Below are 27,362 nucleotides of genomic sequence, written 5' to 3' on the forward strand. Positions count from 1 at the left end.
GGACTAGATGACTTCCTGAGGTCCCTTCCAACCCTGGTATTCTATGATTCTATCTAGGGCCAGACACTCAAAGGTATTTGCATCCCTGAAGATGCAGGTAGGTCACTAATGGGATTTTCAAAAGTGACTAACTACCCTCTTCAATGAGAGTTAGGCAGGTGCGTGCTTTTGAAAATTCCCCTACATGCCTATTTGCACCTTTGGGGGCCTAAATGCCTTTGACAATCTGGCCCTTAGGCCCAGATCCTCCAAGGTATTTAGGCATCCAATTCCCATTGATCTCTGAAGATCTGGGCCTCAGAGACGAGGGTGACAGTGGCCAGAGAGAAAACAGATCACGGCATACCACATATTTCCCAGGGATTTCAGCGCAGACCCTTCATGAATGTTTGCTCCTGATCCCGCAGTCAGACAGAGCCAGCCGTATGTTAACGAGCAGCCCGATGAACAAAAGGCTTGCTAGCCACAAGAAAAGTAAAAGTCACCCCGTGGCCTATACAACACATGCCACTTTCCCTGCGAGCCCTTGGGGTGCTTTAAAGCTTGCCTGCACTGCAGCAACTTTGCAAATATGGGCAGCAGGTATCGTAGGCAGGGGGAGCCTGTGACTCCCCAGACAGCCTACCATGGCCCTGCCCACGCTCCGCCCCCCGGCCAGGCCCCCTCCTGCTGTTCCCAGTGCTCTGCACTGGCTGGGCCTGGCTGGCCTGCCTCCCGCAGGGACTCCGGGCGGCACGCCCCCAGCACCAGCCACCCTGAGTGCCAGGCCTGGGGACGCAGCAACTGCGCTGCCCGGAGTGCCAGGCCTGGGGCCTCGCCCCCACAGCTGCCTGGCACTGGAGCCGGGGGCCACGGTGGGGGTGCTTTGGGCTCCTGCAGGGGCAAGGGGGCAGAAGGAGAGGGGTGGGGCCTTGGGCACAAGGGAAGGGGCCAAGGACTAGCCTCCCCGGGGAGGCCGGGTCACTAGCTGACCATGTTTGCAAAAAATGTTCATTGTTACTAGAGTCAGTGGTAGGAATATCAGTGGGCCTAGTGTAGACAAGGCGCCTGCTCTGGCACAACAGGATTTACACCTTCCTGGTTCTCTGCCCTAGCTCTAATGCCAGTCCCGTCATTGGTTATAGCAGCCTGGGGGCTGCTCTAATGTGTGCCGGCTGGCAGGGGGCCCTCAGGGACCGCCCATCCACTGAGAAGAGCCAGAGTGCATTGTGGTCTGGCTAGTTCCTCTCCTCACGCATTCCCACATGACACGCCCCTTGGGCTGGGGCTGCGGATGCAGAGGAGATGTCTCTCCCATCTCAATGTCTGCTGGGGTCTTCCATATTCTGGGAGTTTATAGGATGTTTCCACAGGCTTTACACAGCCTGAGAAGTGCAAGGGGAGCAGAGTTTTTTCTGGGGTCACTGACTGCACAACTTACCCACCACGGTAAAGTTTATGACAGCCACACACTTCCTGTACATTTCACCTGGAATCCTGTAAACTCCTTCAGTCCCTTTGCTCACGTTCTCCATCTTGAAGTATCCACCAAAAAAGGAGAGTGTCTCCTGGAAGGAACTGAGGACTGTTTGGGAGCCCCCATCAGAGGAGTAAACGACATCTTCCCACAACGAAGTGGAGGTGTTATATTTCCGCACGAAGAAAGACGTCTGTGAAACGTAGGTGGCATTCGGTATGGAGGTGTTCACAGAGCTGCCTTCCGGCTCAGCCACCTGGACAATTAGATAATCTTCGCTAGCTGTGAGATTTCAAACAAGTGGTATTTTAGTTTGGCTTGGCAATCCTGGGTCAGGGACTGACGTGGGGGTGGGAGACAATAAAGGGAAAGGGTCTGAGAAAGGGCGTCCCTTACAATAAATCGTTCAACCAGTCACTGTTGAAGTGAGATGCTTTGCAGATGCTCACAGAGAGGCTCTCCCACCAGCTAAGAATTTTTGACACTCTGGCTCCCTGCTGGGACCAGCTTTGCTATTCACTTGCAACCAGGGTGGATAAAAATCCATGATTTAAAAAAAAAAAAATCAAAAAAATTGGATTTTTTTGATAAAATGTTTTTTTGCCCCTCAAAAAGCTATCTAAAGATAGTTTTAATTAAGATACATTATAGCTCAAAGATCTCTCATCATGGAATAAGGATTATAAATTCTAATTCTATAGTATGAGACAATAGATTCATGTAATGTTTCAGAAAAGGTTTGTAAATGAGTTCCAATACTTCCTGTAGTAAGGACCCAATCTTATGGGGTTCCACAGGCTTCTGTATAGACTATGTAGGTTAATCTACCTACCTACCAATGGGATTCAGTGCTCAGTCTGGAAGATACCATCAGAGATGCTTAGTTTTGCAGTTCTCAAACTGTGGATTTGTGTCTCCAGAGGTAACATGCTTGTTAACAGCAAAAATGTTTTCAAATAAATAAATAGAGAGAGGTGAGAAATAACAGACCTCAACTCTATTGTCCCTCTGCAAATTTGTGTACACAGAGTCAATCCCTTACCTCTCTCTAAAAGTGCAAAGTTTCAAAAAGTTCAATGAATAGAAGATTGTTGGGGGCGGAATCGATCTGGACAAGGAGAAGTCTGGAGATAAATGTGAGAAGGGAGGGACATATGCTTGTTTTGTTGAAATATTATCTGTTTGCTGTTGAAGAAAAAAATCCAGAATACTTAACGTTGTTGTTTTAGTTAAAGAAAACAATGTAAATGTCTGTCTGGTGATGTTCTCCTCCTATTACAGCCTGGCAAGAAAATCCTCCAGATATTAACGATTAACCAGTTGAATTGGAGATATTTATGAAGTCATTCGGAGGTGAACTATCTGCTTTAATTACCTTTGGTAAATGAAATTGTTATACCAATAAAATAAAAACCAGCAGGATCTTATTGAAGGGGAAAAGGCAAAATACCACATTTATTGTGAATACAGACAGAATCCTAGTAAGCAGTTAGTTATCGCTATAACATTCCATTCAATCTCATATTTATTCACACATTCATTCATACAAACACACACACACAGGTTCTGCAAGGTTGTTATCATAGTTACCAGCCTTACAGTTGCTCATGCCAAGCCACTGGCCAGGTGGCCTGGACATGAAGAGGGAGCAGGGCCTTGTCAGATGCACATCTGATGCTCCTGGAAGTTGGTTTGCAGAATCAGACCCCAAAGTTCTCACTTTCTAGAGTCCATTTTGATAGGAATTTCTTCCTAGGCCGGTCTATGGCAATTGCTTCATCATGCTGTTGCTGAATCAATCAGCAGATGGCACATTCCTGAAGGGTCCGTGCTGCCAGATGTTATCTTGTTCTTTGGTTCTCCCATTCTTGAGGCTGTTGGGTGGATTCCAGTCTGCCCTCCGGAGGTCCTCTGGTTATTTTCACTTGACGCCTTCTTCAGCCGATGGACACTGCATTCTTAGGCTGGCACCTCCCTGATCATTCAGTTATTATCCACACCAAGCATCCATCCACATCCATCCTCTATCTCTATTTTAATCACAATGGTTAACAAAGCGAGATGAATAAAACAAAAGGGCGGAGGGTCTCCGGGTGCTGTTTCTATTGCTACAGAATTTGCTTTGAGTCTCTCTCTGTGTGAGTGGTTGTTGTTACAAAGAATTGCTCTGAGAACAGACTCTGTCTTAGAATGTACTAACACAATTAGCAGCTTGCAAGTTGCACACTTAGAGGGAGAGAAACAGTACCAAAAACCAAGAGACCTCTTAATTAGTAATACCCTGGAATTTAAACTATGGGGAATAAACTCAGTTGTGATTTTAATACAGAACTTCTTTAATATGATCCAACATAAGAACCAAACAATCATTCATTTTCTGAGGTAGCTGTAAAACTCATCTGAAAAGTTTTCAGAATAAATCACCCTTTAAAAATGAATAGTGTGTACCTTCTAAAAATGAAACCTACATCTATCTCTGAGTTGTGAAGAACATGTATTAAGGTTATAACAACCAACAAGAAGACACTTTTATGAAGAAATCCATGATTAAATCGAGTCTTCCTGACTCATGATTTAAATCAATTTGATCTAAATCAAATCCACCCTTTTTTGCTGACCAACAGGCAGTTCTGCTCCCCAGGCCCTTCTGGGATGTCACTGCCCCAAACTCAGCTGTTGGAGAACCAGGAAATGCTCAGCTGAGATCTTCCCCATGTAACACTGGGAAAGAATCTTAGCACTACAGGGGAAAACAAACCACAGAGCTCTGCTAACCAGGAGGAGCTCAGTTATAGTTGCCGGTTCCCCCATATAACCTTAACTCTGTCCTCTTGGAATGCCACTTTATTGTATCTTGCAGCGTTTTGCCAACCCACAGCCTGCCTTCAAATCTCAGCAGGTTGCCTTAAAAATCATGAAATATTTAAAAATAATACATTTGTGGTGGGGACTGCTTTTTCATCTTTTGAGTTTTGAGCCTGGGGGCAGGGGCGGGGGAGAGAAGGGAGCAGGGGAAGTCACTTTTTTCAAGTCGTCCTACATGAACCCCATATTTTGGTTTAAACAAATGGCTGTGCTTATCACAGGACTCCAGGCTCTGGGGCTTTTAGAAAATCAAACGCCAAATACTGTGAGATGCAAGACAAAGATCAGGGGAGTTGCCAACAGTGGAAATGAGGAATATTTGCCTAAGTCACAGGGAACTAATTGTAGGGAATCCTCTAATTAATGCATCGTTAGGCTCTTTAGCTCTTCCCCCTGTGGAGGTAGAGGCCATGGCTACCCTGGGAACATCAGTGGTCTTGTGCCTGAAGGTACCTCTCCCCTTGACAACCCTCCACTCCTCACCCATTGCACTTCATGCGATTCTGCTGTAGGGCAGCCCAACGGGAAGCGTGCAATGCAATCATTCTTGTGTCCTTCCGACCATTCTTGGTCCTGTAAGGACACTGAAGTGCCAGGCCTTCAGCAGCTGCAGTTAGCGCTAGAGGGTCTTGCAGTCTTGTGCATCAGGCCATGTTTATAGAGCCCTGTGCGGGTACAACATTTGTTTCTGCACACGATCCACGGCTACGAAGCGGATCTCTGCAGATTTGCAGGGCGCTGCCCATTTATGCCTGGATTTAGGAGCCGAACTCTGGGCATTATTTTGCAAAACCTGCTCAAGCCTTTTAGAGCTTTTGCGTAGCAAACCATGGCGTTTTTTAAACCCCCGACATTCCATGACTGAGCAAAACATCTCCAGGAATATCAACAACGCTGGCTCGAAGAGAGGTAGGACTCTTCTTAAACAAAATGATTTTAAATGAACAACTTGCTACCAAAGAGTTTGAGATATTTGCTGTGGCAGAACAAAGAGGGTTTTGATCTAAAAGAATGTGACCCCAGACTTCTTACAATTCGTTCTACAGACATGGGGCTTGTGCATTTTCTGCTGGGGCTTGTCTGGACAAAGAGCCAGAGCTCAGCCCTAACAATCAACCGGGAGAGCGGAGTCAGAGGTGAGGAAGGCCTGGGAAGATCCTGAGACAGTGAATGAAGGGGTGTCCCATCCACCTGCTCCTTCCTGTAGGTAGATCACAGAAAGATCTAGAGGTGGGTGCTGGGGTTTCCCTGCGATGAGTGGGCAGCGTGCAATTAACAAGGGCTGCTTCTCACACTCACACACAGCCCCCATCACGCCATGCACACCTCTCACGCCGGCACCAGATCTGATTTCATCTCATGCATTTACACAGCACATCTCTGCAAGCAGATTATAACCCCCAGTGTCCATAACTCAAGTTAACTCTGCAGTGAGGACATGCTCCCCCCCGCCCCAAGACCTTAAAACCCAAGGTCGACTCCCCCTGCTAGAGAAGACACATGCTTCAAACCTGCCCCACCCCCCACCCCCAGTTCCCTAACCTGGGGCTTCCCAGGGGATTCCCTGCTTGTGATCAAGTGGGGCTGGCTGGATGCAAGATGCTGGCCAATCCTCTCTGTCTCCAGCTGCTAAACTGCATTCAAAGAAACTTTACAAAATAATCCCTCTCCCCCCTCCTCTGTATGTTCTTTCCATGCTTTCTTCCCTCTATCCCTATTCTCTGCGTCTCTAAGTTTCACCTGCTCAGCCAGCAGCTGGGGATTTGCAAATAAATAAATAAAAATAAAAAAAATGGACAAAAAAGCCCCCAACTATTTTCTGTAAAATCGACATGGGCAGGACCACCAGTGCTGGACCTAGGGGGGCTGCCGCCCCCCCTGGCTTGAAGTGGTTTCCATCCTATCCAGGGTTTACAGTTTGGCTCAGTGGCTCTCTGCCTCCTCACTGTACAAATTGTTCCAGTGCCCCTGGGCGGAACAGGGCCTGAAGAAAGGGGCATGCGGAGGTGTTGGGAACACATGGGCCCTGCAGCTGCCCCCCGCCATGCACCCCGCCCCCCAGCTCTACCTTCTCTAACCCCCAGACAACACACCTCCCCCTCCCCTTTTCTGCTTAGGACTCCAGCCCCACTGAACAGTCCAGAAGGGAGATGGAATCTCTTACCTGAAGTGCCATCCAAAAACCCAGACGGGAGGGCTAGAAGGAAGAGCCCCAGAAACACACCGACCCATCGCATGGCAGAGGTGCAAAAGGAACGGGCGAGATCGGTGGCAACTTCACCAGAAGCTAAGTCCAGCCCACTCTCACCTGACTCTACGAAAGTGCAGTAAGCTGCTGGTGTAAACGGTGCATGGGAAGTTCCACCAGACGATCAACAGAGCGGGCTAGAGATTAATTTCACAACTCTGGAACCGCTTTGCAATGGGAGGAGAGGTTTCTGAGCCATGGTTTGCTTCCTGAGGCGGTCAAGATTTTCGCTTTACTAGAGGATTGTACAGGATTCAGGCACTCTCTAGTTCCTCCTTTGTCAGCCCCTTGCCCTAACACCCGGCCTGCCCTGGGTGCTCAGCTGAGCTCTCCCTAGCTGCACGGTGCAAAACCAGAACGATCCCATTACTCTCCCCTGCTGTGTCTCTCTCTCTCTCTCTCCCCTCAGGCCAGGCTGCTGCTGCCCCAGGGGAGCTCACTGGGGTCGGGGGTGTCTCTTTGCTGGGTCCCCGGGGCTATTGCGGAACCTTCCTTCCTCCCTGTTCAAGCTTCCCTTGGCGAGAAGCTCTCTGTGTTCACGGGAGCAGGAGCAGCCCTGCAAACCGACAGCCCGGCTGTCCCAGAGGGGCCCGAGCCCAGCGCTCACCCCCAGCCCAGCCGCATCCAGCAGCTTCTCCCTGCGCCAAGGCACCGCAGCCCATGGGGCATCTTCAGGGCAGCGGAGCTCCAGGTACTGCCGCTTCTCTGCCCAGGAGAGGGATGGGGAGAGGCTGATGCTGACGCTGTGGGGCTGAGCTGAGCAGCAGCAGGTGCAGCCAGTCCCTGTGGGGATCCCCGATGGGTCCCTGGCTCCAGCTGCTGTTTGGGGGGCAGGGAAGGGGCCCTACAGCCAGGCAAGGGGCACAGCTGCATGCCCCATAGGTGCTGGGGCTGGTGCTGGTAGGGATGTATGGGGAGGTGGGGATTTCACAGCAACTTTAACCAATACACTGAAATGTTTCCATCAACATTTTTTGCTAGGGAAAATTGGGTGTTTGATTAAAGAGAATTTTTTGTGGAAAGTGTCACTTTAACAAGAAAAAAATCAATTTTTTGTTGGAAAATTCAAAAACCAAAAATGGTTTGGATGGTGTGGGTTTTTTTTGTTTGTTTTTTCCCCAGTTTGGGACTAACTGTTTTCTGGTGCTGGTAGAAGTTTTTGCAGGGTTGGCCATTCTTGGAAGAAGTTTTTCTTGATCTTGTTCTCTTGGATGGGGAGAAAAGCTCGAAAAGGTGACACCCGCCCCCCCCCCCCAAAAAAAAGGGCTCCAACACCAGGAGATGGAGAATTGAACCCAAACTTGCTGGCTTAAAACCAACGAGACTTTAAAAGCAATAGTTTTTCGGGGGGGCGCTGACTTGTGATTTTTTTTCTTTTTTTTTTTGGTCACTTGCAATTGGCCACGTGGGATAGGACCAGCTTGGTCAGGATCCAGACGTTAGCCCATCTAGAGAGGCCTGGCAGTGGCTCATACACAGCGGCTGTGGGGGTTAGGGACAGGAGGGTGATTCAATGCATTTTCTGAAATTACACCTAGCAAGGGAAGGAGTCGGGGAAATGCAGTATACCTTGGGGAATCAGGGACGCTCAGGGGGAGGCCACAATGACGCTGCTCAGGAATTTTGCTCTGACACGCTCAGCCCTCGTGGAACAGAGCCCCCGGCCTTCCTCTCCACGGGCACTGACTTATTTTTCCCCGTAGATGCTCCACCCCTGTTCTGCCCTTAGCCCCCACTCTTGTTCTACCTCTTTCCCAGGGTACCAACTCCTCAGCGCACTCTTCACCGTTGTATCTCTCCAAAGCCAGCCAGCCAGCCAGAGCGGGGTGGCAGCTCCTCCCACCCCACAAGGACCCCTTGCTGCAACTGTCATGAGTAAGTATCGGGGAGTGAACCCCTCTGCTAGGGCTCTCCCAGGCCGGGATCTCAGTGTCTGGGGGCGGGGGGGATTTGCTGGGGGGTGTCTCTGTTCTGCGCTCTCCCAGCTCCGCTCTTCTTTCTCTGTTAACCCTCCTGGGGTGGAAGCCACCTTCCCGCTCTCCGCTGACCGGCCTGTGCCCCTCTCCTCTCTCTGCCAGGCCTCTGCCTTCGCTGGGAGCTCTCGCTGGGGTGGGGCTGCAGCTGACTCTGCTCTGAGCTCTATCTGCATATGGGGGAGCTGCGCTGGAGCCCCTGGAGGGGTCAGGAACCGCAGGGAGAGCCAGCATCTCGCAGGGATTCCTATTTCACACTGATCTCTGCACCATCGCTGCACCCAGGGCCCACTGCGCTGGGAGAACCACTGAGGGCCTGACTCTGGGGGGTGGCTTTGCCAGGAGCTGCGTCCTCCAAGAATCGGCCCAGAGTTGTCTGGAAACTAGGCCATGGTCTGAGATTGACTTGCTTATTCTGATACCTGTTGCTCCCAGGCTTCCCTCAGCTGCTCTTGGCCAGCGGATGCCCCGAATCTTTGTCCCCATCTAGTGGCCACATCACACTTTTTCGCTCCCTCTTGCTTTTCTGTCCGTGAGCTCAGGAGCAGGCAAAGCGCTGTAGAACACACTTTGAGGGGAGGAGAATTCCATTCATGGAGGTAAATGGAAAAGGGGATGTAACCAAAGGTAGATGGGGCCAGACTAACCTGAGCTCTTTCTTTGAGATGAGAACTGGTTGTTTAGAGAAGGGAAATGCAGCAGATTTAATATACTTGGACTTCAGTACAGCATTTGATACGGTATCACGTGGGAAATTATTAGCTAAATTAGAGAAGACGGGGATCAGTACAAGAACTGTAAGATGGGTAAGGAACCAATTAAAGGGGAGAAGGCTAGAAGCTGAACTATGGGCTCGGAGGGAGGTTCCTAATTGAGTTCTTCAAGGATCCGTTTTGGGATCCATCTTCATTAATCTCTTTATTAATGGTGTTAGCCCAAAAAGTAGGAGAGTGATAACAAAACTTACTGATGATTAAAAAGCTGGGAAACATGGTCTGTACAGAGGGGGTAGAATATTATACAGGAAGATCTGGATGACCTTGAAGACTGGAGTACCAGAAGAAGGATGACATTTAATGGTACCAGGTGCAAAATCCTTCACTTAGGGTCTAATAAGAAGAATTTCTTCTTGATGCTGGGGGCTCATCAGTTGGAGGCGACAGAGGAGGGGCGAGACCTTGATGTGTTGGTCGATTATAGGGTGATTGAGCCACCCAGGTGATGTGGCCATGAAAAAGGCTAGGATGCATCAGCTGAGGCACTTCCAGTTGAGACAGAGAAGTACAAAAGTACATGGCACTGGAGAGCCCTCCTCTAGAATCCTGTGTACGATTCTGGTCATTCAAGAAAGGTGAATTCAGAGTGAAACAGGTGCAGAGAAGAGTTCTCAGGATGATCAGGGAATGGAGGGCCTGTCTTATGAGAGAAGGCTGGGAGAGCTGGGCTGGTTTAGTCTAGCAAAACAAAGGCTGAGAGGGGATCTGATGGCTCTCCATAAATACATCGGGGTAAACACCAGGGAGGGTGGAGAGCTGTTCTAGCTAAAGGACAATGTAGGCCCAAGAACAAAGGCGGATCAACTGGCCAAGAACAAGTTCAGGCTGGAGATTAGAAAGTTTCTAACCATCTGAGGAGAGAGGTTCTGGAACAGCCTCCCGATAGGGGCAAACTTTATTAGTTTTAAGAGAGCATTGGACACATTTGAGTGTGACTGTATGAGAGGGTTGCTTGTGGGATGGGCGTGGACTGGGAAACCCTGAGGGTCTTCTCTGGTATATGCCTTATGGTCCCAAGTCTCTTGCTTCAGCTGGTCACCTGCAGGGGTCAGTCATATATTTTATTATTCCTTTCTTCTTTGCACTTACAAACTTTGAGCAGATTTAGGGATGAATGAATGTTCCATTTCCAGTGGTGTCATCATGCCAACAGCTCTGGGATTCGGACACGATACGGGTACAGTAGGGTAACGTGCATCAAATCTCTTCAATCCAGACAGCATGATCAGCATGGGCAGCAGGTATCATGGGGCTGTGGGCACTGAGGTTGCAGTGCCCCGGGGCTGGGGTCTCGCCCCCCGACCTCTGCCGTCCAGTGCTGGGGCTGTGGGCTGTGTTGAGGGTGATTTGGGTTCCTGCGGGGGAGAGGCAGGTAGAAGGGGAGGGAGGGGGGCAGAAGGGGAGTGGCGGAACCTCAGGCACAAGGGGAAGGGCCAGGGGCTAGGCTTCCTGGGTGGCCAACTCACTGGCAGGCCGTGCTGATCAGAGAGTAGACAAACGATCATCAGGCTTTGTGCTGACCAGGTCTAAGTCAGAGCAGCCTTGGGGCTGCTCTAATGTACATTCCGCTCCACATAGGCCCGGGTAAGCTGAGAATAGCTGTACTACAATGCATTCTGGCCATGGGAAGCAGGGCAGTTGAGGCCTTTCCACCAGCCAGGGAAGCCTCTATCTGCAAGTATCCTCTGAGGGTATTGACCCTGTGACATTGCACTTCATAAGCTTTATAAAAATGTTTAAGTGTGAATATGACGTAACTGGAATATGCTTTATGCAAAAGGTCTCTATAAGCTTTGTAATGAGACCTTACAAATCTACTGAGTGTGTTCATCCTCTTTGTATGAATGTGTCATTCTTGTATCTGAAATTAGGAATATGAGATATCACTCTGAGGTCCTACCGTAGTTATGCAAAGTGTGGGCCATTAATGGTGGTTTAGAATCTTGATGGCTCCCATTAGCTAGGACAACTGACTGTAGATGGCTCTGTTCACCTGCAAGCCTTCACTGCATACGTACGGGCCAGTCCTGAAAGAATGGAGGGGGGCTCACAGGACATGTGAACATGTCACATGATACTTGAATCCATCTTTAATCTGATGCTTTTCCATTTAGAAGGAGGGGTGGAAACCCAGAGAGAGCGCGAGAGGATTCCCGCCTTGTGCCAAAGATATAAAAGGAGGTGGAACAGAACAAAGGGGGCTGCCAGTCATAAGAAATCCCCGAGTTACCACCTGAGCTGGAACAAGGCTGTACCAGGGGAAAGGACTCAGAGGCAAATTCAGCACGTCAGGTGACAGGGCATTGCAGGTGTTCTCCTCATCCTGGTCGAATGCCTTGTGCAGGTTGTACCTGGGGGGTGCAGGGGTGGAATGAGCCGGGGACGTGTGCCCGTTTGAGCGATTCATAGCAGGCATACGAGGCACCTTTGGGGGAGTCTTGTCCAGGTCTGCCATGGGTCAGCTCTCTTGAACCACCACCCCTGGCAGCGCAGGCCTGACCTTCCAGCCCCCTGCAGGCCTCGCTCTCTGTGTACAGGTTAGCGATAGACACCCCCAAAGCCTCTGAGCGTCCCTCTGGAGTGCTCAGCCCGTTCCACGGAGCACATGCAGAACTGTGACTCTAATCCCACAGGCGCGGTCCACAGCAGCTTGTAAGATTCAATTCAGGCCAACCACTCTATTGAGAACACAGCACTTAGATATACAGAGAACAGGAATGAGTTTACTATCAAAGAACAGAGATGCAAGCGAGAGCGAATAAATACTGGTAACACCCATTGTCTCATGTTCTCTATGTATATACATCTCCCCACTGTATTTTCCACTGAATGCATCCGATGAAGTGAGCTGTAACTCACGAAAGCTTATGCTCAAATAAATTGGTTAGTCTAAGGTGCCACAAGTCCTCCTTTTCTTTTTGCAAATACTGGAAAGTAATGGTTACATAGAAAACAAAATCCTAACGCTTTCTAGAGCAGGGGTTCTCACAAATTTTTGGCAGCCTCAAAATGAGGCTCTGACAATACTTAACTAACTGTAGGAAAAACAAATAAATAAATTACATTTGCATATTTACATAGGGATTTTTTGCAGACTCAATAATAAATATAAGGTACAGTTGTGTCTTATCTTTACTGGACCTAAACACAAAACAAACCAGTGCTTTGCACAGTCTTGTCTTTTTTGTTCTTCTTTTGCTTTTTTGGTCAAAGGTGGAGCTGTACAACAATTCTGAACTAAATGTAAAAATGCTTTACATAATAGAAAGGATAATGACTAATAATGAAAGAATGTATCTGCCAATATGTCCAAAGTTTCTTTTACAGACAAAAAAACCCAATCAACCTCTCCCAGTAATAATAATGATAATAGTAACAACAAAATCTGAGCCGTTGCTGTTGTCTTTTCAGCTTGGTTTTTGCATCATTTAACAGCTTGCTCCTCTGAAGCTCACCGTGGTAATTTTGTTTAACTTCCTTTGTATGAGTGCTGTAGAGACGTTGCACTACATACATTTCAATTTGATGAATTTCTCTCACACTGCAACTTGCTCAGAAATGGAATCGGATGGCTTCGGAAACACAGGAAACTGCCTTTCCCCCCGGTGCTGAAGTGTTCATGTTTCTTTCTATGTTTTGCTTTTCTTAGCAGAAGGTCCCAGAGGAGCCACCTGCTGTCAGATTCAAGGTCATTTTCTGGCACTAGATTATCTGAAATACTTTCTGATACCCAGTCACATTTTTAACTCTTTCACCTCCCCCACCCCACCCCCATGAACAATCATGAACAATCGCAACCTACCCAAACAGCACGCAGTGAGATGGCCCATAGCCACTTACAGACCTACAGTAACATGAGATGTAAACACAGTGGTTAGAGGTCTATAAAATCATGAGTGGTGCGGAGAAAGTGACTAAGGAAAAGCTATTTACTTGTTCCCATAACACAAGAACTAGGGGCCACCAAATGAAATTAATGGGCACCAGGCTTAAAACAAATAAAAGGAAGTTCTTCTTTACACAGCGCACAGTCAACCTGTGGAACTCCTTGCCTGAGGAGGTTGTGAAGGCTAGGACTATAACAGGGTTTAAAAGAGAACTGGATAAACTCATGGAGGTTAAGTCCATTAATGGCTATTAGCCAGGATGGGTAAGGAATGGTGTCCCTAGCCTCTGTTTGTCAGAGGGTGGAGATGGATGGCGGGAGAGAGATCACTTGATCATTGCCTGTTAGGTTCACTCCCTCTAGGGCACCTGGCGTTGGCCGCTGTCAGCAGACAGGATACTGGGCTGGATGGACCTTTGCTCTGACCCAGTCTGGCCGTTCTTATGTTCTTAGCCAAAGAATACACTTTGTGACTTGAAAGAAAACCACACCGATGTAGCTCAGCTCTGCCGGCATGGTGCTATGTAAAAGGGAGCGCGCACTGGGATTTATGGCATTTAGAAGGCACCTTTAATACTTAACATCTCAGCGATTGTTGGGGCACTTTGAAGGCTCTTGTGGCTGCAAAACACTCAGCGGGTGGCTGCATTTGAGAAATGCTGTTCTGGAGTCTAAACGAACAAGGCCTTCCCTTCTCTCATTTCCCCAGCGTGTGGCTGAGACTCCTTCTCAGGAGACCACTCCCTCTCAGCTGCAGAGAAAAGCTTGGCAAGGTGACCCTGAGTTTAAAGGTTCAAAAGCAGAAGGCAGGTACGAAGAATCCACAGTTTAAACGAGACACACTTATTGCTTGAGGGCCCCGCTGCCTGATTTTGAGATCCTGGCCAGGCTGACGAATGGGGACTTGGCTCGTTCAAGTAGGTGTGAGTTGGATCAGTGTAATTTCTAGAGTCTCATTTCAAGCCCCCTTCCAGTGCAGTCTCTTTTCCCATCACATACACCTCAGGTTTGCTACAGATCCACCGTCTTCCCATGTAGCACCGTGAGCTGCTGACCCCTTTCTCGTCCTTCAGATACGCGCAGTCACCTCCTCCTCTTATCTGAAACCTGCAACACAGAAGCCAGGGAGCTGCAGTCAGGCAGAGGCCGGGCATTTCATACCAGTCCTAGCCAGGGGAGCCGTTCTCCACAGTGCAGGCCTGAGTGCGGAGCAGCTACTCTCCCAGCCCCTCAGGAGCAGAGCTCAGGACAGCGGGGGCTTTGCAGAACCACTGACTGTTCCTGACCCTCTATGCTGAGCAGCCCACAGGGGTGCTGGAGAATGGAAAGTCCCCAGCAGGACGGAGAGAATTTGTTAGACTGACTGTCAAAAGGGACCGGTCCTCTAACAAGAGGGGCAGACCATCACCAGAACCAGACGACCGAGCAGGAAAAGCCGGGGGCAGGAGGGATCTCGCCTCCTTGAAACACACGAAGCAGAACCAAGATGACACTGAAAGAGGAAATTGCATTCAGGGGTTTCCTTTTCCATTGATCTATAACTCTTGAGCTTTCCATTGGGGATGGGGGAAAAAAGAGAGTGTTGAAGAAGTTCCTTTGTGAAAGCATGTGTTCCTTGTTTGTAACCCTCACGTGACCCTCCCAGAGTTCATCTGGAGTGGAGGGTGGAGTTCTAGGGACAACATGCCTCTCGGGAGGTTTGGGAGGGTTCAGCCCTGGTTTTGGGTCCTACAGCAGCTGATCTGCACGGTCCCACATCCTAAGGAGCGTACCAGACAGGGAATCTGTACCCCAGGAGAGTACCACAGAGGCCCAAACTCGGGACAGTGTCTGGTGGCTATTCAGACCCAGTGAGGCTGGAAGCAGGTGGGATCCAAAGGTTGGGTCCAATACAGCAGAATGGGGACTGTCCATTGGGGAGCCCTGACCCAGCGCCATAAGAGCCTGATTTTTCAAAGTACTGAAGTAACCCAGACCAGGGAAGTGGGGGGGTCTCCATCCCCCTCTAATGGCTGGCCTGCAAAAGAGCTTTATCAATCGGGGGGGTTTTCAGTTAAGGAAGTGGATTCTTTCGCTCCTATGGCAGAGGCTCATGCTTCTAGTCCTGAAGTCCCAGGGTTCAAACCCTGCTCCGGGCTCAAGCAGCACTGGTTTTGTGATCACACTTGGAGCCCACTGAAACCCATCGCGGGGTGTTGGCTGGGCAGCCATCACTACTGTACCCCGTTCCAGTGGGAGCCCCAGGCGTGCAGCACCTGTGAACCGCAGGCTCCTTTAACATCCGTGCCTTGCTGCGGATTCAGAGGCCTCACCAGCCAAGTCACTCAAACCTGCCGGCTGCAATCCCCAGCGGGACCTGCACCTGCCATGCAGTGCTCGGCATGCTGCCCTCTCCAGCAGCCACTGTTAACCTGAGCTCCCTGCTGCCTCCTTTCCCCGGGGGGGGGAGGGTCAGACACCCCATGGACCTTGCTGAAGAGGGCTGGGGGAGAACAGCGAGTGTCCCCGCTGAAATCCCAGCGGGCTGCGAGGGCACCTCTGGCTATGGCGGGCTCTGTCTCCGGCCCAGCACCGTGCTGCGGGGAGGGGCCGAGAGCTCAGGGACACGCCGGCTCCCGTCGCTCTCCGATACACGCAGGACGCGAACGGACCAGGGCCGGGTCTGGTTGTTTCACCAGCACTGAATGGTGGATCTCCCTGAACTCAAACAGCTCAGACACCAGCATCCCCAGGCCCAGGGCATTAGTCCAGAGGGTGAGAGAGACTCACAGGTGGTTGAATTCGGTGCCGTTGGCCCATTTCCAGGCCTGACCCTGCTCCCTCCGGAGGCCGATCCAGTGGTCCCGGACACCCTTATGGCGCAGCAGGAATGCCTTAAAGAAAGCCGAGGGACAGCAGGTATCAGCCCCAGCTCCGGTGCTTCCCCCACCCCTCCAGGGCTCTGTGCCGCAGAGAATCCCAGCCGCATATTCATAGAGTGTCAGGGTTGGAAGGGACCTCAGGAGATCTTCTAGTCCCACCCCCATCCCCAATTAAATCACCCAACAGATTTTTGCCCCATATCCCTAAATGGCCCCCTCAAGAATTGAACTCACAACCCGGGGTTTAGCAGGCCAATGCTCAAACCACTGAGCTACCCCTCCCCCCATATTGAAGAGTGCTCAGTTTATTTTGGGGGGGGGGGTGTTCCCCTGCCTTTTGCAAAGTACAAGATCACCCAGGCAGTATTAACCCTCCCCCTGCACAGAGCAGCCCCACCCCGGTGCTCCCAGTCACCCGCACCCCAAGTCCCCCTGGGCTGGGGGCAGCTGCTGGGTCTGAGCTCTCTGCAGAGACGTCTCTTCTCACAGATCAGCCCCCGCTCATCACAGCAAGGCAGGAGGAGGGAGCGAGTCAAGCTGAAGTGGGAGGGGTCAATGTGAGAGGATCCCCTCCCCAGCTGGCTGCTCCTTTCCCATCCCCACAACAGGAGCACTGGCTGGGTTCTCAGTCCCACTCCAGCAGCCAGCAGGCCAGGAGATGCCTGAGCCAGCCCTGCCCTAGACAGAAGCTGTCTCCCTATTTGGGGAGGGGGGCAGCGGAGAATGGGCAATCCCTGTGATCACACACAGACAGTAGGGCCCTGGGCCCAGCCAGGGCTGGCGTTCAGCTGCTGGAAGTTCATTCACTCTGGCCTCCCAGCACGGGAGGGGTCAGAGCTGCTCCTCACCCCACGGGGCAGAGCCCAGGTCCTACTGCAGCAGCCACCGCTGTGCCAAGATCAGTGTATGGCAATTCGAGAGTCTCTCACCATTTCCTGCTCACTGTCGATCCCAGCCAGGGAGGCACCCGGTGCAGAGCAGCGGCTCCGGCTGTCAGTCCAGCTCCCTTTCGTCTCTGAGAAATAGTAGCATTTCCCTCAGTATCCCATCCAGCTGTCTGGGCACGAGGGGCACCGATCAGCTGATGAAAGCTTAGAGGTCAGCACTGAGAATGAGACAGTCACATGGAGGGTAAGAGTTGCATCTAGAATTGGGCATTTGACTGGTATAAAAATTGGTCAACTGACCAGTCAAATCTGTCAAAGAGTGGTCAGATATTTTAAAATACCAATTTATCAGAATTGGTTACCTCCTGCCAGGAACAAAAAAGAGCAAGACGTTACTGTCTCCAGTAGGTTTAGCTTTAGATAGATATGGATCTACCTAATTTTTTAAAAATGTATTTCACTGAGTTATTTTAACTCAGAAAAAAAAGGCAAAACAATGAAACCAAGTTCTGAAAAACACCAGCGAGGCTCCAAGACGCAATCCGAAAGGCAGGCTGCCTCCTACCCCCAGGGCTCTCGCTGGAGTATTTGACTGCGGCCAAACAGGCAGTCAATTGACCGGCTTGCCAAGCCTACTGGGACCCCCAGCTAGGGCTGGTCCACGGCAATCAGACGCAGGGGGACGGAGACGTTAGTCACAGTAAACTTGCCTGGCAAGAAGGATTCCAGGGACACTCCCAGCCTGGGAGGGACTGACACAGCTCAGAGCATTTCACCCCAGGCACAAGATCAACAGCTGGACGTTCAACCTAGCAACAAACAGCCCGTGAACAACTGAGAAGAACGTGGGAACTTTCACGCAGGGACATGAAAGCCACAAGGGGGCGCCAGAAACCACAGCAACCAGAAGTGACCTGTTGCACTGTGGGCCAGGAATGATGGAACTTAATTCACCTCCTACCTGCAGACTTTTCTTTCCCCAAACACAGCAGCAAGAAAGGCACTTTCTGGAAGCCCTCACCGCAGTGTAACCCTTTCAGAGCCATGAAAGAGCAGCAGTGGGGTCACCCATAAGTGACCCCAAAGAGGATCTGAAAGGCCTGTCTAGTTGAGAGGAGTCGGACTCAAACCCCTTCAGATGTTTTTGAGCACATCACTTTTTTTTGCACCACAGTAACTCAGTAGCTGGTTTTCAAGCCTTCCCATGTGGCTGGTGCTCAGCGAGGAACAGACACTCTAAGTCTGGAAGAGTTAGGAAACGTGGCAGCGGTGATCAGAAAACGAGCATGTGTTCACCTCACGCACAAGGCATGTCTGACCCTGTAGATTTAACTGTCCAGTGCACGGTAGCCCACACCCCTGCCCTACTGAACTGAGCAGAGAAGTCAGTGACTAACAGTTGATGGCACAGGCTGTCTCCACCATCCATCTCCAGGTCAGATGCCACATATTCTGCAGAGCTCCCTGCACCTGCAGGTGTGTAACCAACCCTAAGTTCACAGATTCCCACCTTACACAGTCAGAGCCAATGCTGCCCATTGCAACAGCCTGCCATTACAGCAGGGAGCTGGGATTCAGGGCCCATCTGTATCAGAGCAATCTGCACCAGTATAATCACAGTGACTCAGTGACATCCGGGCAAACACCTCCTGGAGATGCGCTGGAGCAGTGTGGCTCGCTCTGGTAACTTCCTCCAGCGAACTGCACCAAGGCAAGCTCCTTTGTGCACCAGTGCAGTGCGTCTACTTTAGCGGTTTGCACCAATTCAACTGCAAGGACGTCATGACATCGGCACAGAGGATTCTTAATGCAGACAGACCTGGATTCAATCCCCTCTGCCAGCTGCTAAACCCTCCTGGGGCCCAGTGATCAGATCCCAGGGCAATAGAGAAATCCCACCCCCGACAGTCTCCAGCACCCCCTGCCCCAGATGACTGGGGGATACAGCAGGGTTCGTGTTCACCGCAAACAGACGCCCTCTGCACGAGCACACGCCATCTGTGCAGCTCGGGGGAGTGAATGGTGCTAAGGGACCCTTCATGGCCAAGCTCAGCGATTGGGGGGTTTCCACACTGCGCTGGTGGAGGGGTCTAGACTGAGTTCTACGGCTCATTTCAATAACATGGCAGCACCTGCCGCCCGGCCACAGGCGTGACCTGAAGATCCAGGAAGGCCAGGCTGGTAACCTCAGAGCAACACAGGGAAGGCAAAGGGCTCAGGGCAGGGAGCCTGGGGGGAGGGATACGGACCAGGGGCTGCTCTCCACCCCCCACCCCAGGCAACTGGAGGTTCATCCACAGCCCCCTGCAACTGCCTGGACTCCAGCTGCCACCCAGAGGTGGGGTGGGGTGACCTCAGGGGGAAGAGGAGGGGGAGGGGCGGGGCCAGTGACAAGAAGTGGGAGGGCCATGCCCCCTTCCAGCACCCCGGGCAGTCTCAGTGTCTATCTCCAGCCTGCCCCCAGGCAGAGATGCCCCATTACCTGGGTTCCCTCCAGTCTCCAGGTGTCCATTGCCATTAACACACAACTCCTGCAGCGGCTCTTCGCTCTCAGCAACCCAGCTGCTGGCCCCATTGTCTCTCTCAGTGACACTCAGGCCACACACACTGCTGCAGGTGCTGGGCTGGGGTCGGCTCCTCTCTGTCTGAGTGGGTCCGATTTGCCAGCAGCAAAGCCGAGGCAGAGGTCCTGGCCCTGGCTCCCCGTCCCTGCTCCAGAATCTCCAGCCGATGTGAAACTGAGACGGACCAAGCAGGACAGGTCAGGGGTGGGGGAGGCCATCTGTGGTTTCTTGTTCCCTGCCCAGCAGCCCAACCCCCTGCCAGAGGCGGTGCCATGATGCTTAAACCCCCTTAACTCCCATCAGCCCCTCCGCCCCCCAGGGCCTCAGAGACCTGATCTGCTACAGGCCCCGCCCACCCGTGACAGGCACCCGGGTGGGGGAGAAGACCCTCCTCACACACACAATCCTCCTAGAAGTAAGTGTGAGTCGGATATCAGAAGGGGAGGGGATGGGGCTCGAAACAGCCCTGTCCCTGTCCCAGCCCCCTCCTTGAAGGGCGGGACTTGAACCAGCGGCCGGCGCTCCTCTGCCCAGCCCCTTCTTTCCCTTCCGGGGGGGCTCTCCCGAACCCCCCCCCGCCCTTCGGCCCGGGCCCGCCCCCCGAATCACCCCCCTTTGGCTCAGAATCCCCGCCCTTCGGCCAAGGACCGGCCCCCGCCGCCGCGCTGCCCTCCCCATGCGGTCCCCAGCCCCCGCCCAAGCCCCGCCCCCCTTCGGAGCCCCGCCCCCATTTGGTCCCCGAGCCCCGCCCCCCATTCGGAGCCCCGCCCCCCATTCGGAGCCCCGCCCCCCATGCGGTCCCCAGCCCCGAGCCCGAGCCCCGCCACCCATTCGGGCTCCGGCCCCTCCCCCTCCGGTCCCCGGCCCCTCCCGCTCCCCATTCGGTCCTCAGCCCCGAGCCGACCCCCTCCCCGGCCCCTCCCCATTTGGTCCCCGAGCCCGAGCCCCGCACCCCATTGGGGCCACGGCCCCTCCCCCTCCAGCCCCGGCTCCCCCCCTACAGTCCCCAGCCCCTCCCCCTCCCCATTCGGGCCCCCGCCCGACCCCATTCGGGCCCGCGGTCCCCCTCGCCCCAGCCCGGCCGTGGCTGGAACCGGCCCGCAAACCCCGCCGCGCAGCGAGCGAGCCACCGCCCAGCAGCCAGCAGCACCCGCCCACCCACGCCCCGGGCAGGGACCCCTGGGACCCGGCGCGTCTCACCCGCGGGAAGAGCGCCCGGCGCCGCAGCCGGGGCAGGAGCTGAGGGCCCAGCAGCCAGGCGGGCTCGCAGCGGGTCCCGCCGGGTGAGTTCGCAGCCGCAGAGCGACCGGCTTCCCTGTGACCCCCGCGCCCACTTCGTTCCCACGTGGGTCTGAGCAGCGGAAACGTCCGTGCCCGGGTGTCACCGCAACAGCGGCCGATCCCCGCCCTCAGCCCCGTCTCCATGTAACCCCGCGACTCCCGGCCGCTCCGCTCCCCACAAACCTTCCCCCCTCTCCCGGGCTGGCCGGGTGCCCCAGCGGCGTCCCGCCCAGCCCCGGGCAAAGCTCCGATCGGGGCTCAGTCCTCGCCCTCCCTGGCCTGCCCGCCCTGCCCGGGCTCCTCCTGAAACCTTGTCCTCCCTCTGCCCTCCCCTGCTCCCCCCACCCCCGACCCCTCTGATCGCTGCTTCCCCCTCCTGCCAGCTCTCCGGGGCCCTTCCAAGGGCTCTGTCCTTGGTCCCCTGGGGCTGACCAAATAGTATATAAACACATGGGGCGGGGAGGGTCCTTACTGGTTTGTTGCGGTGTAACAGTGTGTTACAAGGAGGGGGGAGGTCTTGAGAAAAAAAAAACACCAGTAAATGTGACATGGTTTATGGCCAGCCTCCCTCTTCTGTTCTCTTCTCCCTCTGCCCCTCGTCTCTGGGTTGTCTCCTCTGTAAACACAAATTCAACTCCCCTCTTGATGCTGACAACTCACCCATTTGCCTCTCTGCACCAGCCCCATCTCCTGCTGGCCAAATGAACACCTCAGCCTGTCTCTGGGACATCTCCTTGTGCCTACCTACCTGTCAGCTCAAGCCCAACATGGCTAAAGCAGAGCTCTCTATCTCTCCCCTCCTGTCCAAGCCCTCTCTGTTACCTCCTTTCTCCATCGCTGTGGACAACGCCAGCATCCTGCCTGTCACTCAGGCCTATAACCTGTCATCTTCCACTCACACCTCTCTCTAGGTCAGGGGTGGGCAAACTTTTTGGCCCAAGGGCCACATCGGGGTTGCAAAATGGCATGGAGGGCCGAGTAGGGAAGGCTGTGATTCCCCAAGTAGCCTGGCCCCCACCCCCTATCCACCCCCTCCCACTTCCTGCCCCCTGATTGACCCCCATCCCTAACCGCCCCCTCTGGGACCCCATCCCCTAACCAACCCCTGTCCCCTGAGTGCCCCGACCCCAGTCCACACCCCTGCTCCCTGACAGCTCCCCCCCGGGATTCCCACACCTATCCAACCCCCTCTGTTCCCCATCCCCTGACCGCCCCCCCCAGAACCTCCACCCCGTCCAACTGCCCCCTGTCCCCTGACTGCCCCTTATCCAACCTCCCCACCCGCTTACCACGCTGCTCAGAGCAGCAGGAGCTTGCAGCCACGCTGCCCGGTAGGAGCAGAAGGCCAGAGCGCCGACGGCGCAGTGAGGTGAGGCTGCAGGGGCGGGGGGACAGCAGGGAGGGACCTGGGGCTAGCCTCCCCTGCCGGGAGCTCAGGGGCCAGGCAGGACAGTCCCGCAGGCTGGATGTGGCCCGCGGGCCGTACTTTGCCCACCTCTGCTCTAGGTCCTCATGTCCAGGGCTGTGCTTAAGTCTTGTGGAGTTTTCCTGCATAACATCTCTAAGATACAGCCTTTCCTCTCCATCCACACAGCTAAAATTCCCATCGAGGCTCTGATCACATCACATCTCAGTTACCGCCATATGCTTCTCTTCTCCCTCTTCCCCAGCTCAGATCCATTCAGAATATTGCTGCAAGCTGCAAAGATCATTCTCCTAGCCCGCTGCTTTCACCATGTCACCCCTCTTTGCATCCCTCCACTGGCTCATCCTTCTCTATTGCGTCAAACAGAAGCTGCTTGTCTTCGCTTTCAAGGCCCTTCACGTACTGTCCTCTCCCAACCGGACATCTCTCATTCACTGTACCAAGGTGTTGACTCCCACCTCCAATCGGGTCCATGCTGCCAGCAACACCCACTTGTTAAATTTTCAGACAACCACCTTCATGCTTTCTGCCACATGCCCTTCATGCTGGGGAGGAGAGCCCCTTAAACATTTGCAAACCTACCTCATTATCCATCTCCAATTCCCAAATCAAAGCTCTTCTTTGCCCTGGTGTCTACCAAAAATTCAACAGCCTGTCTGCTGGGGTGCTGAGACCACTGCCTATCATACCGATCAATACAGTCTCATTATTTCCTTCCACTCCCCTGTCTGTCTGTCTGCATCTGTCTCTTGTCTTATACTTAGATTGTCAACTCTTTGGGGCAGGGACTGTCTTTTGTACTGTTTTGTACAGCACCTAGCACAATCGGGTCCTGATCCATGACTGGGGCTCCTATGTGCTACAGTAATACAAATAACACAGGCTAGAAAATGCCACTATTATGGCTTCAGTGCCCTCCCCCCCCACCACCACCAAAAAGCAGCAAAACAAAAACAAAAAAATCAACCTCCCAGCTCAAAAAGTATGTGTTTACACTCAGCTGGCTAACTCAATGTAAAGTACTAGTAGAGGTGAGGGAGAGGTGTCTTTTACCTTGATGTAGCTAGTCCAGGAATGCTATACGCTCAGCCTGGAATTTACCTGGACAAGTGACACTGAGGTTAAAGCCACTGGTGCCTTGTCTCCACTAGGATTTTACATCAAGTTAGCTATCTCCGTGTAAACACACTTTTGCAGTGAAGACCATACTTGGGAGACTCCCACCTCAAGGCCCTAACTTCTGGTTGAGCTAGAGATTATTTGCAACATTTAAGAGCCCACTGATTGAAAGAGGTTAAACACACACAACGTTTCCCCATTTTATCCTTGTGCAACTGACAGCACTCTGTGTCGTCAGTTTCACTGCTTCCCCCAGAGAAGCATTCACCAAATCTTTGGAAGTTGTGCACTGCTTCAGGACAATACAATCAGTCATGTCTCTCTCCCCCCACAACGTCCACATGTGTATTCCTAAAGACCTAATCATCTTTATTTATACCTCTTCTGTACCCCTCTAACGAGTGCTTCATACACATGCCCAGGGGGAGGGCAAATGAGTGCACCCCACACTCAGAGAGACACTGACCTGGGAGCGATTTCTAGACACGGTTGAAAATCTTTTCCAAAGGAAAGATTGTCTGTAGAAAAGTGACTATTTTTGGAATGCAAGGGTTTTTCGTGAAAGATTATCAAGACTATAGGAATTTCCTGGTTTCACAATATTGTTCTGACACTTCTAAAATCAATCTTTTGTTCACTATATACTCTCTTCCATGCCTCCACCCCCTTTAACCCAAAACCTGAGTTTGTTCTAAGTGAAAAAATGCAACTAAAAATTTTTGCAAAAACGTTGATATACATTTAAACATTTGATGAGTCCCACCCCAGAGATGGCTGCATTTCGGCACTGGACAAGCGATCGCTGCGCATTGTTACTATATGGCTGTCAACCAGCTGCTGCACCCAACCCCAGAGGCAGTTATATTTCAGTACTTGGCAAGCAGTCCCTGGGCAACGCTGCTGCATGGCTATTGCCAGCTGCCCCAACCCAGAGGTGGCTGCATTTCATGCACTGGGGCTGTGATATACCATAGGGATTAGGCAAGCTGAGGACTCAGAAGTAGACCTAAAAAAACTGTGTCTATGGAAACTGAGGCAGTAACACACCTATCCTCCTTTCAGGTATTTTGTTCATCCCTTTCCTGGTGACACATGTGAAACCGGATCATACCAGCTTCAGGGTAGAGACCATGCAGTTCTAACTAAGTGTCTCTACAGCACCTAGCACAGCTCTTCAGGGCAGAGACAGTCTCTTACTACATACAGACACAGCACCGAGCACAATGGGACTCTGTTCTCCTGGGAACCATAAATCACTGAAGAATAAATCCCACCAAATGAGGGTAAATCCATTCTCATCATTGTATCCACTCATTATACTCCACACCTGAACATAGCCATTATATGAACAACATGACCCCATATCTCAATGTCTGTATTTTGACCCGTTAAACTTTTACCCCCAATTGGGGAGATTGCAGATTATGTATTCCTTATGCCATCTGTTCCTAAACTGAATTTCACATCCCTTGATAATCTGTACCTTATTCCCTGATAACCAGAAACTTCTATGCTTAAATTCTGTACCGTTTTCTTTTTACTTCAACATCATCTTAATAAAATTATTAAATCTGCAAATAATAGGACATCATTCATGTGTCCTGGGAGGCCCTTTAGCCCACCTTTGGGGGCTGTAAAAACAACAATAGGGCTGCTGCCATATCAGGGTCTCCCAAATAACCTCTGATCTCCACCCAAGCCTGTGTCCCCCTTTGCAGAGCAGGGGGTTGGGAGTCAGTTTCACAAGCCACTGCTACGTAGGAAGATCACAGCTTCCCTCGTCCAGGGACTTCATGGCTGCAGCACTCCTTGCAGGTCAGGTCCCTGCTCCATCTCCCCCTCTCTGTGCATTAGCTGAGGAGGGGGAGCCCGAACTCCCCTCTTCACACACATCATGTCTTCCCCCATTGCTAGTGCAAGGAAAAACCCACAAAAAGCCCGCCGCAAGGGGACTGCAATACACACAGGGGCGGGGCCATATACTCTATTAGCATCCTGATCCGGGATTGGACAAGGCACCAAGAGCCTTAACTACATGCGCTGTTGAAATGAATGAAACTTTACCAGCGTGGCGGGACATTTGTCACGACACTGATCAGATTAGCACAAAGTGTGCCAAGGGGACAGAGCCCTTTGGTTCACCCCTCCTACGTGTGCAGCAGGGAACAGACAGCGTGGGCCATTGCAGTATCTAACAACCTGCCACGGCAGTAAAGGACCCAGGGGGTCAAGCCCGTGATTTAAAGCCATGATAGGAGCCTTGTGGCTCATGGCCACTTCTTGCTTGCTGGTTGCCAGGAGCCAAAGAGGACCAGAGCATGCAGATCATATGCAGCAGTCAGGCAATGACCAAAACCTGCTGGATTATGTAGGGCCCGTGGCTGGCTGGCTGCAGGGCTGGGACAAAGACCCAAGATGGGCTAACAGCCGCGTTGCAGCCACTTGACCTAGGGGGCAGTGTGCGGGGAACGGGGGAGCGAGAGAGGCTGCTGGGGTTTGCAGGCCCTGATTCCAGGCAGATGTGGGGAGCTGGTTTAGGTTACATGGTGCATGGAGGGGGGCCAGGCTGAAGGGTGCAATCTGACCCCCCAACCCCCCATCAGTGTTTCACCTCTCAGAGGTGCACATTGATTCCAGGGGCCGTGAATGCGGAGTTCATTCCCAGCTCTGGGGTTTTTTATCGCAGTCGCTGGGGGCTGCTCCCTATTTTCTCTCCCTGATTCTTTCGGGTTTTTCTTCTTCTCTCTCCTCTCCTCTCTCTTTCCTTCTCCAGTTCCTGCTTCTATCCCAATTCTTTCTCTCCCCCGTCCCCTTCCTGTATTTCTCCTGTTCCCCCTTTTCTCAGTCCTCCCTCCTTCCTTTCCTCACCTCAATTTCAATCTCTCTCCTCCCCCCCACCCCCGTGTTCTCCCCACCCCCTTTCCTGAGTCTGCTCTGCATGCAGCCCATTCTCTGGGTGTGGAGATAGGAGGCTTTCAAGAGGAACCCTGCTCTCTGTGATGAGCAAAGTGCTGTCCTTTGGTTTCCAGTGGACATTTTGTGCTATGGTTCTTACAGCCAGAAACCTTCCCTAATACTCTGTTTACATGGCTATCAATGCCACGCCACCCTTCCCTCCTCCTCCTCCTGTGCCCCCTGGCCCTGAGGTCAGAGGGACCCCAGATCCCACCCAGAAATGGCAGTTACAGGGTTTGAGTTTTCTCACGCTGTTTTCAAAGATCAGTCTGACTCCATTTCATGAATTGTCCATTTCCCTCCCCCCGCCCACAGGAGGAACTGAATTGAAACAAAAAACAAAAAAGATCAATCAGCTCCACATGCTGCCTACTCATTTGCAGAGGGGTTTGAAGGCAAGGGGACCTGCTCCCCAGCCTGGCATAAGGGGCCCCTGATCTCGAGCGGGGGATGGGACTGTCTCTCGCTGTGTCTCTGTGCAGCGCTCAGTACAATGCAGCCCTGACCTCAAGAGCTGAGCTCTAGGTGCCACCATAACACTCACAGTCATTTATAAGTGACCCAACTGCGTCTCCTTCAAGGCCCGGAAAGGGTTAAATTTCAGACACTGATTTTGAGTCTCTCTCTTGTTTAACCCATCTCCTCCCACGAGAAACAAGTCCCCCCTTTTAAATAAACGGTGAATCATGTTCTAGCAGTGTCTGGAGTTAGTGTCTAACAGCCTGGGGCATGCAGTTCTTGTGGCACAGCACCACATGCCCACTGCATGCCACTGAGTGAAAATCACAGCACTTTTCCAAGTCATTCACCTCCCTTTTAATACACAGAGGTTCACTCTGAAAGTTTTTTTTTTTTAAATTTGTTTAATGTAGCCATCACAGTCTCTTTAGCACATTAATAAGCCTGATATTTCCCAGCTGCTTAGGGGAGAATCCGATCAGACTTTTCTGCCCCCTTGTCATAAATATAAAGGGAAGGGTAAACCCCTTTAAAATCCCTCCTGGCCAGAGGAAAAATCCTCTCACCTGTAAAGGGTTAAGAAGCTAAAGGTAACCTCGCTGGCAC

The sequence above is a fragment of the Natator depressus genome, chromosome 14 (assembly GCF_965152275.1).
Source record: "Natator depressus isolate rNatDep1 chromosome 14, rNatDep2.hap1, whole genome shotgun sequence".
Classification (NCBI taxonomy): Eukaryota; Metazoa; Chordata; order Testudines; family Cheloniidae; genus Natator; species Natator depressus.